Here is a 15,040-nt window from a genome sequence, read left to right on the forward strand (position 1 = left end):
CGGTAGGATTTCGATAACTTAGGCGAGTACTTGGACTGCAGCTAAGCCCCCGAGTGGGAGGTTTGCTCTTCACTCGGCAGGATTTTTATATCTTAGGCGAGCACTGGGCTGCAGCTAAGCCCCCGAGTGAGAGGTTTGCTCTTCACTCGGTGGGATTTTGATAACTTAGGCGAGTACTTGGACTGCAGCTAAGCCTCCGAGTGGAAGTCTGGCTTACCACTCGGTAGGATTTTCATAACTTAGGCGAGTACTTGGACTGCAGCTAAGCCTCCGAGTGAGAGGTTTGCTCTTCACTCAGTAGGATTTTGATAACTTAGGCGAGTACTTGGACTGCAGCTAAGCCTCCGAGTGGAAGTCTGGCTTACCACTCGGTAGGATTTTTGATAACTTAGGCGAAACGGATTCGCAGCTAAGCCTTCGAGTGGGAGTCTGGCTCACCACTCGGTAGGATTTTTTACAAACTTAGGCGGAACAGATTCGCGGCTAAGTCACCCACTGAGGGGGGATTTTATTGGACAAAATAAAAAGTGACAAAAATTATGGAGGAACTATGACACTATTATTTTGAGGTCCATGAACTACAGAAGTACTTTATTGCAACTCATCCGAGCGATAAAACTTAAGTGTAAAATGGGCGGAGTAGTTCCGCGTTCCAAGCTTGGGGCTCGTCGATATTATGCTCGACGTTGTAAAGACGGTACGCCCCGTTGTGAAGAACTTTGGTGACGATGAAGGGTCCTTCCCAAGAAGGAGCAAGCTTGTGTTGTTTCTTCTGATCCACTCGGAGAACTAAATCTCCTTCTTGGAAGGCTCGACCTCTCACATTTCTGGCGTGGAAACGACGCAAATCTTGTTGGTAGATGGTCGACCGGATCAGAGCCATCTCCCTTTCTTCCTCTAAAAGGTCGACTGCGTCCTGCCGCGCTTGTTCAGCTTCTGCTTCGTTGTAGATTTCAACTCGAGGAGCATTGTGGAGAAGATCACTCGACAAGACTGCTTCAGCTCCGTAGACCAAGAAGAATGGAGTTCTTCCGGTCGACCGATTAGGTGTGGTCCGCAGTCCCCAAAGCACTGAGGGAAGTTCGTTGACCCAAGCTCCAGCTGCATGCTTGAGATCACGCATCAGTCGGGGTTTCAATCCCTTGAGAATCAGGCCATTGGCTCGCTCCGCTTGTCCATTCGACTGCGGATGGGCGACTGAAGCGTAGCCGACTCGTGTGCCTTGAGAGTTACAGAAATCTCTGAATTCCTCCAAGTCAAAGTTCGACCCATTATCCGTAATGATGCTGTGAGGGAATCCATATCTGAATATTAGTTCCCTGATGAAGCTAACAGCAGTACCGGCGTCAAGGTTCTTGATTGGTTTAGCCTCAATCCACTTGGTGAACTTGTCGACTGCCACCAGCACATGTGTGAAGCCACTTTGCCCTGTTCTCAAAGGACCGACCATGTCCAACCCCCATACTACGAAAGGCCAGACGAGTGGAATGGTCTTCAGGGCTGATGCAGGCTTGTGCGACATATTCGAGTAAAACTGACATCCCTCGCACTTATCTACTATCTCCTTTGGCCACGATAGTCCGAGAGGACGCATGATGACCGCAGGTCCCCGAGTGAATATCATTAAGGATGATTCGACCTTCTTCTGGCGTTATGCACTTCTGACCAACTCCAGTCGCGCTTTCTCTGTATAACTGTCCTTTGATTACGGTAAAGGCCTTAGATCGACGGACGATCTGTCGAGCCTCTTCCTCATCCTCCGGGAGCTCTTTTTTCAGGATATATGCGATATATGGAACTGTCCAATCGGGAATGACCACCAAGATCTCCATGACCAAGTCGACCACTGCTGGGACTTCAACCTCAGTCGGATCTGTGGCACTCTTGGGCTGTGGAGCTTCTTCGGTGAAAGGATCTTCTTTTACTGACGGAGTGTGTATATGCTCCAAGAACACACCACTCGGAATGGCTTCTCTCCTGGAACCTATCTTTGCTAGATCATCAGCTGCTTGATTTTTCAGTCGGGGTATATGATGGAGCTCCAACCCCTCGAACTTCTTTTCCAGCTTCCTCACTGCACTGCAGTATCCAGTCATGGCTGGGCTTCTCACATCCCACTCCTTCATCACTTGGTTGACCACTAAATCCGAGTCGCCATAGACCATCAGGCGACGGACGCCGAGTGAAATGGCCATGCGCAATCCGTATAAGAGGGCCTCGTACTCTGCCTCATTGTTGGAGGAATCAAAGTGAATCTGGAGCACATATCTGAGCCTATCTCCTCTGGGGGAAACCAGGACAACCCCAGCACCAGAACCATTCAACATCTTAGAGCCGTCAAAGAACATGGTCCAATGCTCCGAGTGAACTTCAGTCGGCTGCTGCTGTTCAATCCACTCGGCGAGGAAATCTGCTATTGCCTGGGACTTAATGGCTTTCTTTGCCTCAAACTTGATATCAAGGGGAAGAAGTTCAATCGCCCATTTAGCCACTCGACCAGTTGCATCTCTGTTGTGCAAAATCTCTGATAGTGGAGCGTCGCTGACGACTGTGATGGAATGATCAGAGAAATAATGAGCAACCTTCTTTGTGGTCATGTATATTCCATACACAAGCTTCTGATAATGAGGATATCTCTGCTTGGATGGAGTCAAGACTTCAGACAAATAATACACTGGGCGCTGAACTTTGAGAGCTTTTCCTTCTTCTTCCCGCTCGACCGTAAGCACAGTACTGACGACTTGTCCTGTGGCTGTGATATAGAGCAACAGAGGCTCTTTGCTGATTGGAGCAGCAAGCACCGGCTGGGTGGAGAGCAGAGCTTTTAGCTCGGCAAACGCTGCATCAGCTTCTGGAGTCCACTCGAACTTGTCTGCCTTCTTCATCAGTCGGTAAAGAGGCAATGCCTTTTCACCGAGTCGTGAGATGAATCGACTTAATGCGGCCAAGCATCCAGTAAGCTTCTGGACATCGTGCACTCGCACAGGGCGTTTCATTCGGAGAATAGTGCCGATCTTCTCTGGATTAGCGTCGATTCCTCGTTCGGAAACGAGAAAACCGAGTAACTTGCCACCAGGAACTCCAAATGTGCACTTTGATGGATTGAGCTTGATATCATACCTTCTGAGGTTGGCAAATGTTTCGGCGAGGTCAGCGAGCAGGTCGGAACCTTTTCATGACTTGACGACGATATCATCCATATACGCTTCCATATTCTGACTGATTTGAGTGAGTAGACACTTCTGAATCATTCGCATAAATGTGGCTCCGGCATTCTTGAGGCCGAATGGCATGGTGATATAGCAGAAGCACCCGAATGGAGTGATGAAAGCTGTTTTTACCTCGTCGGGTCCATACAGACGGATCTGGTGGTACCCGGAGTAGGCGTCTAGAAAAGACAGTCTCTCGCATCCCGCAGTCGAGTCAACAATTTGATCTATGCGAGGGAGAGGAAAATGATCTTTCGGGCAGGCCCGGTTGATGTGCTTGAAATCAATGCACATTCGGAGTGATTTGTCCTTCTTAGGAACCATGACGACATTAGCGAGCCACTCGGAGTGGTATATCTCTCGGATAAATCCTGCCGCCAACAGTCGAGCCACTTCCTCACCAATGGCTTTTCTCTTCTGGACGGCGGACCGCCGAAGATGCTCTTTGACTGGTTTTGCAGATGAGTCGACTCTTAGGCGATGCTCAGCCAGTCCCCTGGGAACACCTGGCATGTCAGCGGGCTTCCATGCAAAAATGTCCCAGTTCTCACGGAGGAACTGGATGAGCGCTTCTTCCTATTTCGGGTCGAGTGTTGTGGAGATGTGGGTCGGAGCTGCATCGGGGTCGGTCGGGTGAATGTGTACAGGCTTCGTCTCACCGGACGACTGAAATGCAGACTCTGTGGCGGGTTTCTTGGATCGCAGCAAGTCACTCGGATCTGCATTTTGCTTGTATTCTTCGAACTCGACCGCCGTCACCTGGGAATCAGCAATCTTTGAGCCTTTCTGGAAGCACTCTTCTGCCTTTTTCCGATCACCGGTGACAGTGATCACTCCTTTGGGGCCGGGCATCTTCAATTTGAGGTACACGTAACATGGCCGAGCCATGAACCGTGCATAAGCTGGTCTCCCCAAAATGGCATGATATGCACTCTGAAAATCCACGACCTCGAACGCCAACTTCTCTTTGCGAAAATGTTTCGAATCGCCAAACACCACGTCCAGAGCTATTTGGCCGAGTGACTCGGCTTTCTTTCTTGGTATAACTCCATGAAAGCTCATGTTACTGGTGCTCAGTCAGGACATCGGAATGCCCATTCCTTTCAGTGTGTCTGCATACAGCAAATTCAGCCCACTACCACCGTCCATAAGCACTTTTGTCAGTCGAGTGCCTTCAACAACTGGATCGACCACCAAAGCTTGCCTCCCAGGGGTGGCAATATGAGTCGGGTGATCAGATTGGTCGAAGGTGATGGGTGTTTGGGACCATTTCAGATAATTTGCTTTTGCTGGATGTTCACCTCACGGTTAATAACTTTCAATCGACTCTTGCTCTCCACATCTGCAAAGATCATCAGAGTAGAGTTGATATGCGGATATCCTTCCTCGCTGTCCTCCTTGTCTTCGGCCTTGTCCGACTCCTTCTCCTTGTTATTAGATTGTTTTCCCTGAAACTGTTGGATCAGGAGTCGACATTGGCGAGTGGTGTGCTTCGGGTAGATGATATTCCCCTCTTCGTCTTTCTTCGTGTGGATGTGACACGGCATATCCATCACGTCGTTCCCTTCTTTATCCTTTACCTTCTTAGGGTTCCAGGATCCTTTTGGTTTCCCTTTAAACTTTCCCTGAGTCACGGCCAGAGCCTCTCCAGGAGCTGCCGGTTCAGCCTTCCGCTTCTTTTTCCGACTGGCGTTTCCCTTTTCCGACTGACTCGGCTTGTGCTTGCCGCTTCGGAGTCGGTCTTCTTCTTCGCCGTTGGCGTACTTGGTAGCAATCTCCATCATCCGACTCAAGGTCATGTCACCGGTTCGACCAAACTTCAAACTCAATTCTCTGTTCTTGACGCCATCTTTAAAGGCGCAGACTGCCTGATGATCAGACACATTCTCCACAGTATGGTGCAAAGTGATCCATCTCTGAATATACTCTCTGAGAGTCTCATTGGTCTTCTGCACGCAGACTTGCAACTCCGTCAGTCCAGCCGGTCGCTTGCAAGTTCCTTCAAACATTCTGATGAACACTCGGGACAGATCTTCCCAAGTGTAAATGCTGCTAGGAGGTAATTGAGTCAACCATGCCCTGGCAGAACCTTCCAGCATGAGGGGCAAATGCTTCATGGCCACCTCGTCGTTCCCACCACCAATCTGAACCGCCACTCGGTAGTCCTCAAGCCAAGTTTCAGGCTTAGACTCACCAGTGAACTTGCTGACTCCTGTTGCCAACCTGAAATTGGGAGGGATAACTGCGGCTCTGATAGCTCTGCTGAAACATTCAGGACCAGAAACATGCACTCGACTGCTTGTGGGCGCATCTCTGTCGAGTCCGCCTCGATGGGCTCTGTTCCGGTCGACCAAACCTTGCACGATAATGGATCGCGCGTCGAAGCCTGGTTCTCTGGGGTGGACTGGAACTCTTCGCCCCGTACTGAGCTGACGTCTGTCATCTTGCTGCCGAGGAGCGTAAGACCCACCCCTCGGAGGGGAATTGGGCACTCGATGCCTATCATCTCGGTCGAGTCGGTCACCATATTGGTCTCGTAGATTCTCGCGCCCTTCACGCCGCGGAGGCGATCTGGGACTGTGAGCCGACTGAACCGTATTCGCAGCGACGGATCGACTGTGAATTCTGTTGCGCGACTGCGACATGGCCGAATTCTGATCTCCTGCTTCCCGGAGCAGATCCCTGATCTGCATCAAGCCTCTGCCAGCTTCCGACTGAGAGGGCTGGATGGACTCTGCTATACGGGTCGCAGCTGCCAAATTCTGGATTGGGGTTCGATATACTGAGTCGGCGGGAAGAGTTGACGTCGACTGGTGTCGGGAACTCGTTGCCGCGCGCGCTCGTCGAGTGCTCGCTGAAGATTCTCCAGTCGAGTGCGTTCGGCCAAATTGGCCAAACGTGCCTCCTCCAAGGCGCGAGCCTCGGGAGTACGCAGGACATCCACGTTCCTGCGGCGAAGTTCTTCTCTTTGCAGAGAGTCGAGTGGCTCGGGCTGGTACTCTTCGTGGTCTCGTGCGGGGTCGCCTCCGTCGCCTGCTCCACCATCACGGGCGAAGCCAGGGGGACTGTGGGGCCCGTCGACCATCATGATTTCCGCCGCTAGATCACTGCTATCGCACTCGGATGCGGTCTCTACGGAGCCAGTCGACAGATCAAACAGGCCGTAGAGAGATTCGTCGAGCTCGATTGCCGCAACTTGGGTGGTGGCCGTCTGGCGAGCTACCGCGTGCCTCACCCACCGCTGAATCCTCGACCGGCCCGAGCGCTTGCGCTGGCGGGAGACCGGGAGGGTGGTCGATGGGGATGTCGACCGATACGGGGTCGACGGTTGCCGCAGTAGAACACCGCGGACACATGCGTGAAAATGCGTCGCACCGCGGACGGGGAGCGCATCAACGTCGAGTGGAGCCTCCTGGAGCCAGGAGGAGTCGTCGGCGATGAAGGTGAGAGCGCCGAGACGGATCTCTCGACCCTCGACCAAAACTCCAGCAGCCACCATGATGAAAGTACTCGGAAGAATCGCAACTTCTCCACAAAATTGCTAAAAACACCTGCCCCACGGTGGGCGCCAACTGTCGTGGTTCTAAGTCTGACAGTAGAGTGGGGGTAGGTATGGAGAGGCAAGGTTCTAGCTATGGAGAAGTTGTAAACACAAGAGATGTACGAGTTCAGGCCCTTCTCGGAGGAAGTAAAAGCCCTACGTCTTGGAGCCCGGAGGCGGTCGAGTGGATTGTGTGTATATGAGTTACAGGGTGCCGAACCCTTCTGCCTGTGGAGGGGGGTGGCTTATATAGAGTGCGCCAGGACCCCAGCCAGCCCACGTAATGAAGGGTTTAAGGGACATTAAGTCCGGGGCGTTACTGGTAACGTCCCACATAAAGTGTCTTAACTACCATAAAGTCTACTTAACTACAGGCCGTTGCAGTGCAGAGTGCCTTTTGAACTCCTGGTAGTCGAGTGAGTCTTCGTGGTCGAGTCCTTCAAGTCAGTCGAGTGGGTCCCTCGTTGGTCGACTGGAAGGTGACCTCTTCTAAGGGTGTCCTTGGGCAGGGTACTTAGATCAGGTCTGTGACCCTACCCTAGGTACATGACTCCATCACGACGCTTTCTTGGCGCGCCTCCTCGGCGGTCGTCTCTTCGTTCCCTCCGACGTCGGTTGCGGGTGGCTTGACTGGCGCGACCTCGTCCGGGGTTGTCCCTCGCGGCCGCAAGTTTCGGCCTTTCCGGCCATCGGCGTCTTCGGTGGGCGATGCCTCGCCGGCGGCGGCGCCCCGGTTTCCTAGGGGGAAACCCTATTCCCTCCCCTCCCTCGGTCGGGTGGTGGGCTGGGCCTAGGTGGGCCGTCGATTTCGGTGGTTTGGCCTTCCTGTGGCCCGCTCTCTGGGCCTGTGGGGGGAGGCGGGGAACCTGGGCCGTCCCGGGCCTCTGCCGTTCGGCCTGCCCTTGCTGGACTGCCTCTTTCCCTGGCACAGGCGGTCGGGCCGCTCTTAGAGCTCGCCCCTGCCCTCTCGCTAGGGCTCGACCCACCTCCTCCCCTCCCCACCCCGATCCCATCTCCGCCGCCATCCCCTCCCTCCCTGCCCTCCCGCTCGCCCTCTCGGGTCCCTTCCGCCATGGCTCGCGAGCAAGGTGACGGCGCCCCTCGGCCCAAGCGGCCTGCCGATAGCCGCGATAGTGGGGCGGCCCAAGCCTCGCGCCATCCCTCGTCGGATGGGGCTCGCCGGGAGGCCGAGCTCCACGACTCGATGCTCAAGGGCAAGGGGGCGGCGTCCGCGTCTGATGGGGGGCGGCGTGGTGCTGACCCACGGGACCGCTCGCCGGAGCAATGGCGCGGACGTGGCCATGACCGGGACCGCCGGTCTCCACCTCGCTGTTCCCGCTCTCCAGTGCGTTCCGGCCGCTCTAAGGCATACCCCCGCGGCACTACGATCCCCCGCGTCCTCAGGCGCACTTTCCGCCTCCTGGCCCCAACAACCGCAATGGACGTGGTGCCTTTGCGAATAAGAAGAAACGCGCCGCGAATCAGCAAGCCGCAGCCGCATCCGCCCCGGCATCCTCCATCTCCAACCCCCCCATTGTGCCTACGGCGGGAACTCCCCGTCCACCGGCCCCGGTGGTGACGTGCTTCAATTGCGGGGAGGAGGGGCATTGCCAGGTCGACTGCACTCTGCCGCCCGCTTGCTTCAAGTGCAAGCGCGCTGACCACCCCGCCGCGCTCTGCCCTGATCATCCGTCAACAGGGGTCCTTGGCCTCTTTGGCTACGCTCTCGATGATTTGGGCTTCTTCCAGATGGATCTCCCAGTGCCGGCAGCTTCCCCCTTCCTGACTGCTCTCATCTCCGTCCTTGACGGCAAGATGGCGTCCCCGGGGATCATTGATGAAGAGCTTCGCCACCTGTTCAACCCGGATTGGGACTGGGAGGTGGCTCCCATTTCTGATCGGGAGTTCACCGCTGTCTTCCCTGATCCTGTCAGCCTTCGCTACGGCACTCACAGTGCGGAGTTGGCCCTAGCTCTTCATCAACTGAAGGTGCGCATATCGGTGCCATCAGTGGATCCCCTCGCCGTGGCCTCCCTCTCCACCATGTGGGTTCAGATTCGTGGGCTTCCTCCCATTGCTCATGTGGAGGGGGCTATCCGGGGCATGTCCCTGCTCCTGGGCAAGATTGTGACGATTGATCCTCTCTCGCTGCTCAAGGGGCCGGTTGTGCGTGTCCAGCTCAAGTCCCCGGACCCATCCAAGCTCCAGATGACCTTCAGGATGTTCTTCAACGATGCTGGTTACGATCTCTGCGTCTCCGTCGAAGAGGCACTGTCCGCTTCCCCTGTGGACCCCGTGGATGGTTCCGACCCGGAGGACGACCCGGGCCGTGAGGGTGATGGTGACCCCCCCTCTGGGTGCGATCTGCGCCACCACCCCTGGAGCCGTTCCCCGGCGTGGGAGCGCTCGGACGAAGAATCCGAGGAGGACCGTGGTGCCTTGCCTCGGACTGATGCGGCGGTCCCTCCGGCTCGCAGCAAGACCATCACCCCGGTCCTCCCCGCGGATGCTTCGAGTGAGGGGAAGGAGGACATCGCGGCAATCGCTGCCATGCTTGATGAGGTGGCTTCCATACCTCCTGGTGCCATGCAGGTCTCGTCCTCTGACGGTGGCGTTAGCGACACGAGCAGCGTGGGCATGGAGGTGATCCCAGCATCTTCTCCCCGTCCCTCCTCTCCTGCCCCGCCCCAGGAACTGTCCGGCACTGTCCTCATCATGCCACCGACCCTGCCCGAGCTCTCCGGACCGGTGCCGGCTTCGGGTCCCTTGGCGCGGGTCGCCCCTCCCCGCCCTCCCGCGGCCAAGCGGCGCCCGCGGTCGACTTCCACTCCGGCGACGTTGGCTTAGAAGAGTGCGCGGCTCGGGTCGGCGACCCCCCTGGTGGGTTCTTCCCCTACCGTTGTGGAGAAGGCTTCCCTCCGTGCCGCGGCGCGGAACCTTGATGCAGGTCCATCTTCCCACCCTACACCGGCTCCTTTCCGCAATGAGGATGTGATGTTTGAGGATACTTCCTTTTCGGCCCTTGCGGGCGTTCCGTTGGGTCACTTAGCGGAAGTCGCAGCGGATTCCGCCATAGTTTTCTAGGGGGAGAAAGGTCCCCCCTTAGAACAAATTGCCTCCCTTCAGGCCAAGGAGGTCTTGGAGGGGCGGCTTGCGGCAGCTCGGGCTCGTGCGGCGGCTGCGGCCGATGAAATAACACCCCCGACTCCGCGCCCGACGCATAGTTCATCGACTCGGGACCTAGCCCCCGAGGAGGTCCGTGGCCGGACCCGTTCGCGGACTGGTCAGTTACGCCGTGCCCTGAGTGCCAACTCCATAGTGGGGTCCCTGGAGGACCCTGTTTGCGAATAGTTATGCGTGCGTTATTCTGGAACCTATGGGGTTTCGGCCATGATAGCCGCCGTAGGCAACTGATTGATTACATGCGCGACGAATCTGTGGATGTGGTTGCGATTCAGGAAATGCTGCGGCTGGATTTTTCTTTGGCCGAGCTTGAGCGCTTGAGCCGTCACTTATTCGCCTGGCATTGGTTACCGTCTAGTGGAGTGGCTGGACACTCCGGTGGGATCCTTCTAGGTGTGAAGGATGCCACCTTTGAGGTGGGATCCATGGATCGTGGATCCCACTTTGTTAGTATGGAGCTGTGGGAGCGTGATGTTAACTTCAAATGGGAGGTTATTGTGGTCTATGGCCCTGCCGATCATAGTAGGTCGGCTGCCTTCCTGGACGAACTCCACACTAAGATTGCCTCCGCGACGCTTCCGGTTGTGGTTGGTGGAGATTTCAACCTCCTTCGCTCAGCGGAGGAGAAGAGCAACGCAGGGGTTGACCTCGCGGAAATCCGTCGTTTCAACGACTGGGTAGCAGACTTAGGGCTGCTCGAGTTAGATAGGGTTGGGGCGAGATACACCTGGACCAATAGACATGTTAACCCAACCCTTAGTGTGCTTGATCGAGTATTTGTCTCCCCCGACTGGGAGTTGCGGTTCCCCCTAGCCTCTCTCCAGGCCATTACGCGCATCGGGTCGGACCATGTACCCCTTCTCTTGTCCTCTCGTGATGAGAGGCCTCGCCCCCCACCGCGGTTTCGTTTCGAAACCTTTTGGCTTCGACAGCCGGGCTTCATGTCCGCCGTCCAGTCCCACTGGGCCTCGGCTTTAGTGGAACCCCATAGGGCGATGTCGCTCCTTGATGAGTGGCATCACCTGTCCAAGCGCTCTAGGCAATTCATGAAGGGGTGGGGTGCCAATGTTGGGCGGGACCTTCGGGTCCAAAAGGCTTCCCTTCTCGAAGAAATCCGCGCGCTGGACCTGCGCGCTGATACCTCAGGGATCTCCGCTGAGGAATGGGCCTATAGATACAACCTGGAAGAGTCCCTCATGGAGATCTACTCTAAGGAGGAAGAATTTTGGCGCCAACGCGGATCCATAAAATGGGTACTGTTTGGTGATGCTAATACAGCTTACTTCCAGGCGATCGCCAACGGCCGCAGGAGACGTTGCTCCATCCCCCTTTTATGGGAGGGCGGCCATCTGTTTCAGGATCCACCAGCGATTCGCGCCTTGGTGGATGAATTTTATAAGTCGTTATTTATGGGCCGTGCCAGGGGCGGTGTCGCTCTGGCCGACCATATTTGGTCACATGACAAGCTAGTTTCCCCGGCGGAGAATGCGGCATTGTTGGACCCATTTGATGCCGCAGAGGTGGAAGCGTTCGTTAAATCGATGAACCCGGCTTCGGCCCCAGGCCCCGATGGGCTTCCAGTCCGTTTTTGCCAGGCCTTCTGGCCGATGGTCAAGGAGATCATCCTGGAATTATTTAGGGACTTCGCCAGGGGGACATTGGACATGTCTCGTCTCAACTATGGGATCATCTCCCTGATTCCTAAAGTCCCCGGAGCTGCCGACATTAGGCAGTTCCGCCCCATCACCGTCCTTAATGTGATATTTCGGATTCTGGCCAAAGGGTACGCCACTAGGGCGGCCCTGATCGCTCCTCGGATTCACCACCCGAACCAATCGGCCTTCACGAAAGGTAGATATATTCTTGACGGGGTCCTTATCCTCCATGAAATCATTCATGAGGTCAAGACCAAACACCTTCGTGCGGTGTTCTTCAAGATCGACTTTCACAAAGCATATGATACCGTCCATTGGTCCTTCCTTCGGGAAGTATTGCTTAAGCATGGCTTCGACCCCCATTGGGTGGCTCGGGTGATGCAGCTTGTGACGAGCGGTCGTACTGCCGTTAATATCAATGGGGAAATTGGGCCCTATTTCACTACGGGACAAGGTGTCCGTCAAGGGGACCCGATTTCCCCCTTCCTTTTCAACCTTGTGGTTGATGCGTTAGCCTCGATTCTTGATTTGGCAAGGCAGGCAGGCCACATCAGGGGGATTTGCCCCCATCTTGTGGCCAATGGAGGCCTGACCCATCTCCAATATGCTGACAACACCATTATGATGGTAGAGGGTTCGGATGAGGATATCCGAAACCTCAAATTTCTCCTTCTTTGTTTTCAGGAGATGTCGGGCCTCACGATCAACTTTGCCAAAAGTGAGGTCATGGTGCTCAGGTACTCACCGTCGGAAGCCCAGCACATTGCCAACCGCTTGAATTGTCGGTTGGGGTCATTTCCGACTACTTACCTTGGCTTGTCGGTTAGTGATAACCGTCTACTAGAGAAAGATTTCCGCCCTATAGTTGCCAGGCTCCAACCACGGATGGAGCCTTGGCAGGGGAGATGGCTATCCAAGGCCGCTAGAGTGATTCTGATGAATTCCTCCCTTATTAGCCTCCTGATGTATCTCATGGGATTCTATAGTTTACATGAATCCCTCCATCAGGAGGTAGCCAAAATCCTCTCTCGGTTCTTCTGGGCCGGCGAGAATAATAAACAGAAATACCACATGGTGAAGTGGTCTGAAATCTGTAAGCCTAAGGACCAGGGTGGTCTTGGGGTCATCTCATCCAAGCGGATGAATATCGCCCTCCTCTCGAAATGGCTCTGGCGGATCCAGACTGAGGAGGGCGGCCTTTGGCTGGAGATTATCCGCGCTAAGTACCTTCGTGGTCAACCTTTGGCCTTTGCCTCTCGGACAGGCGGGTCCCAGTTCTGGCAGTCAGTGATCCGTCTGATGCCGGTCCTACGCATTGGGACCGCGATCTCTGTAGGGTCCGGTGCTGGTACTCTCTTTTTGCTAGATCGATGGGCAGGGCCCCGCTCTTTTGCCATGCGCTTCCCTTCATTATTTTCGATCTGCACCCGCCCACTCTTATCGGTTGCGGTTTCCCTAGTAGACTTGGGGGTAGTTACCTTCCGCCGCACCTTTGGGGTGGCGGAACACGAACAATGGGACGAGCTAGTCGAATGTATTGCACTCCGCTCTCCTTCTCCCGAGCCGGACTCGCTATCTTGGCATCTTGAGCCGAATGGCCGCTTCTCAACTAGGCCCCTTTATCAGGCAATTGTACCCACTCCGGGACCGGTGGAATTATCCGTTCTTTGGGAAATCAAACTTCCCCTGAAGATCCGCATCTTCCTTTGGCAATGGGTTCGAGGCCGATTACCCTCGGGCATGGAGGTCCGCAAGCGTAGTGGCTCTGGGGATGGCCTTTGCCCCCTCTGTTTGGTCCTGGAAGATTGCAACCACATTTTCTTCCGTTGCCCTGCAGCTCAATTCCTATGGAGTTGCTTCCGGGAGGTCGTGGGTGGCAACTGGTGCCACGATAACCTCCCGGACTTGTTTGGGGAGGCATTTAGCCTCCCGGGTCCCCGGAAAGCCGCCACTTGGGTGGCTTTGGGGACCCTTGTTTGGACCTTGTGGTGCTCCCGCAATAAGCTTGTCATTGAGCGTGTGATTCCCAACTGTGCGACTGACGCGATTTTTAAAATGTGTGGGCTCTTACAGCTCTGGAGACCGCTTAGCAAGCGGCATGATCGGGACATCCTTGACAGCATCAGCGCAGGCCTTCGATCTTCGGCCGCTGCCCTCTCGCCAGCACCTCCTCCTCCGCCACCCCCACCCGAGCCAGATTAGCTTTCTTTTTCTGTCTTCTTCTTCTTTTGGGGCTTGTTCCGCTGTGCCCCCAGCATGACTTGTTAATTTGTTCGATGCCTGTACTCTTATGTTGGATGCTTGGTCGTTGGCTTTATAATATAAAGCGGGGGGAAACCCTTTCTCGGAACAACTTGAAAATCAGGGAGTGAAGTTGTTAATGGTTCTTGCTTACCAAAGCATCACACCAGAGGACGTGGAGAGCTTGAAGGCAGCACCGAGATCGGCGAATGCAGCTGATGAGAACCCTGTCCACGTCTGAGGGCATCCACCGAAGAAGACAAAGACAAGCTGCCCAAATACAGGGATCCACACGGCGATGATATTGGAGCCCATCACCCCCGCGAGACCGAGGTGGAACCTAGCCGTGGCGAGCCAGGAGAGGAGAAGGTGGATGCCGAAGTTGAGGAAGGCGAGGTAGGTGATGATGGCGTTCTTGCTCTGCGCCTGCAGGTACATCTGGAGCGTGTAGGACCAGACACTGGAGAGCATGATGGGGATGTACCAGAGGGCGATGGTGCCGGCGACCGCACAGATGGCAGGGTCCTGGCCGAGGAAGACGAGGAGCGGGGAGGTGAAGAGGTAGATGGGGAGCATGGCGACGGCGCAGGCGAAGAGGATGATCCATGAGCGTTGGAGGTAGATTCCTAGCATGTGGTACTGTTTGGCACCGTACGACTGACCACATAACGTTTCAAGCGCGCTCGCCATGCCCATCTGCAGTCCAAACATGTCCATGATGCTTAGTGTACTTTCGATAAGTGACACTACGTGACTATAATAAGCACATCAAATGACTCTACAGACGATGATTGACGATGTATTCACAAAGCGATCGAAAGAGGAAGAACAAGAAAAAGAACAGCTGCGAATTACCAGGACGCCGATGCTGAAGCGCATGAGGACGGTGGAGACGAGCGCGTAGGCGGCGAGCTCTGTGGGTCCGATGTGGCCGATGAAGGCCTGGCTGATGATGGTGAGTCCAAACGTGGAGAAGCGTGTGCAGATGGACGGCCCCGCCACCGCCCACAGCTTCCTGTTCTCCTCCACCAGCCGCTGCCCCAGCCCTTCCTCCTTCTCACTTTCATCTCCCCCGGCGCTGCTCCGCCTATCAATGTCCGCCGGCGGCCAAGCAGGTTCCAGCAGAGGTACCTTGCTCTTCTCCATTGCCCTCTCCACTGTACGCGTTTAACCAGCTAGGTTGGCGCAGACCGACGCTAGCTATGGGGATG

General features: G+C 55.4%; 1 pseudogene; it reads right to left on the reverse strand.

Moving 5' to 3' along the window:
- LOC119295582 overlaps nt 1–15,040 on the reverse strand; it is a 33,202-nt pseudogene extending 18,162 nt beyond the window's left edge.

Source organism: Triticum dicoccoides, chromosome 4B (assembly GCF_002162155.2).
Source record: "Triticum dicoccoides isolate Atlit2015 ecotype Zavitan chromosome 4B, WEW_v2.0, whole genome shotgun sequence".
Lineage (NCBI taxonomy): Eukaryota > Viridiplantae > Streptophyta > Magnoliopsida > Poales > Poaceae > Triticum > Triticum dicoccoides.